This window comes from Aplysia californica, unplaced genomic scaffold, assembly GCF_000002075.1.
Source record: "Aplysia californica isolate F4 #8 unplaced genomic scaffold, AplCal3.0 scaffold00396, whole genome shotgun sequence".
Classification (NCBI taxonomy): domain Eukaryota; kingdom Metazoa; phylum Mollusca; class Gastropoda; order Aplysiida; family Aplysiidae; genus Aplysia; species Aplysia californica.
The window spans coordinates 527,115-529,614 of NW_004797666.1; positions in this window are offsets into that span (position 1 = coordinate 527,115).

Sequence of the window (2,500 nt, forward strand, 5' to 3'; positions counted from 1 at the left end):
GGAGGTGCTATTCCTATTCTTCTTCTGGAAAAACGAAAGAGAGCTTCAAAACAGACTGCAGCGCCATCTGAAGCAAAGAGCATACTTCCTGCGGACACTTTTTTGGCTGAGTGGCCCATCTTGTTATTCACTATCTTTGGTACGATGCAGTCTGTTGAATAACGTTCAGTGATCAAGTTTTTACACTTGCAAGGACAATCCCCTTCGGACATTTTTCAGGAAATTGTCCAAGTTTATGGTGACAAATGTCTTCGTTATACTGTGACATACTGGGTAAGAAAATTCAAACCTGGACTCATGTCGGTGATGCATGAAGATCTTAAGGGGCACCCATTCTTTGTGGTAACTGAAGAGAATGTATCCATAGTGAAGAAAATGGTTTTATAAAAACGACGTATAACTGTCAAACAGCTCTCAGGGGAAACGGGAATCAGTGTGGGGTCAATTGAAACGATTCTCCATGACCATCTTAACATGAATCAGGTGTCTGCGAGGTGGGTACCCACCCCCCTTTTTTTTTTTGACAAGTGAGCAAAAGAAGCAGAGGATTGAGTCCTGCAAAACTCTCCTTCAAATTGAGTCCAAAGACACAATGACACAAAGTTCTTTAAAAAGGTGGTGACTATGGATGAAACATGGATTTATCATTTTGATCCAGAACTAAAAATGTCCTCCAAGCTATGGAAACCCTTTCTTCTCCCTCACCAAAGAAGGCAAAGGTAACTCCGTCAAGTTGAAAGGTCATGCTGTCGTATTTCTGGGATTGTGAGGGTATCACCATGACTGACTACCTGGGAAAGGGAAAAACAGTCACAGGACACTACTATTCGGGTTTGCTGATAAAATGCGGTCCAACTTGGTGAGAAAAAGGATTGGAAAAAACCGTAATGGGGTCCTCCTACTGCGCCCCTGCGCACAAGGCACTACAAACCCTCCAGACAGCAGAACAGTACTGCTTTGAAATCCTGCCACACCCAGCTTATTCACCAGACCTAGCCCTTTCAGACTATTTTTTGTCTGTTTCCTAATCTTTAAAAAAATACTGAAAGGATGTCGTTTCCATGACAACGAGGACACCATTGAAGCTTCGAAAAACTGGTTAGGGGCCCATTTTGGGTCATTTTTTCTCAAGGACTTTTGAAGGTCAAAGAGAGATGGCAGAAATGTGTTACTTTGCAAGGTGACTTTGTAGAGAAATAAAGGTATGTGTGCCCAGTTACAAAGCTCTATCTTTGTTCCTTCATATTTAGACCAAATACTTCTTGAATCCCCCCCTCGTATGTATGTATGTGTGTGTATAAGCATATGTGTGTGTGTTTGTATGAGTGTGTATGAGCGTGTGTGTGTGTGTGTGTGCGTGTGTGTGTGTGTGTGTGTGTGTGTGTGTGTGTGTGTGTGTGTGTGTGTGTGTATGTGTGTGTGGGTGGGCGTGTGTGTGTCACGTATGATTTCAGTTTCAGGAGGGACAAAAAGGTGTATCTTTGTGGCCTTCTATTTTAGCTATTTTAGAACAAAAAGCAACCTATCACTAATTTCTATTAATTAAGTGAATAAATGAATAAATGAAGAGAGGAATAAATTAATAAATTAATAAATTAATAGATAAATTGCCAGTATTTTCTCCTTTTGAAATTACCTCAATTTACTAATTCCTCTAAATTTGTTTATCCATATAATCAGTGCATTGCTATATTTGAAATTAATGTTCATTTTTAATTGCAACATATTATGTTGAAAAACCCATGTTTGTTGCCCAATCTTTGAGGTGGCGTTGTTATTCCTTTGCCTGATAATTAATTATAAGGAAGTTTGTGGGTGGTGTACATGACCAACCATTAGTTAATTTATAATTTCCGTTTCTGTATTGTTTTCGCTTCGATTAGTTTGAAATAGCGTGTTTGGTTAGCAGTGCCGGCAAAAAAAAGTGAATTGAGGGGAGGGGGGGGGGGGGGGAGCGGATAAAAGATCAGGGGAAAGGAGCTGGGATTTGGATGTCGGTTTTGGGGGGATGATTAACGGGGCCGGGGGGGGGGGGGGGGGGTAAGAAAACGAGAGGGGGGGGGGAAATAAAGGGGGGGGGTAGAAAAACCCTGGTTTCAGGGGGGTGGGGGGGGAAAAGATTTAAAAGGCCCCGGGAATTTAAAACTCCTTTTAAAAGAATCCCAAAAAAAAGGGAAGGGGGGGTTTATAGAGACCCCCGGGTAGGGGGGGGGGTTTTTTATTTTTCACCCGCCGTCTGGTGTGGGCCCTGTCAATATCAAAAGTTATAGGTAAAATCACGAGAAAGAATACTCAGACCTGTGGTGGAAAGGGGAAGGTGAAAAAAATAGGACAATGTACAAATCCGCAGAGAAGAAGGAAGTGGCCTCATCATCATCATCATCATCATCATCATCATCATCATCATCATCATCATCATCATCATCATCTCATCATCCTTGTTTGGAAAGTAGAGTAGGAAGGAAAGTCTTGTTTGAATTTCAGACAAAATAACATGACA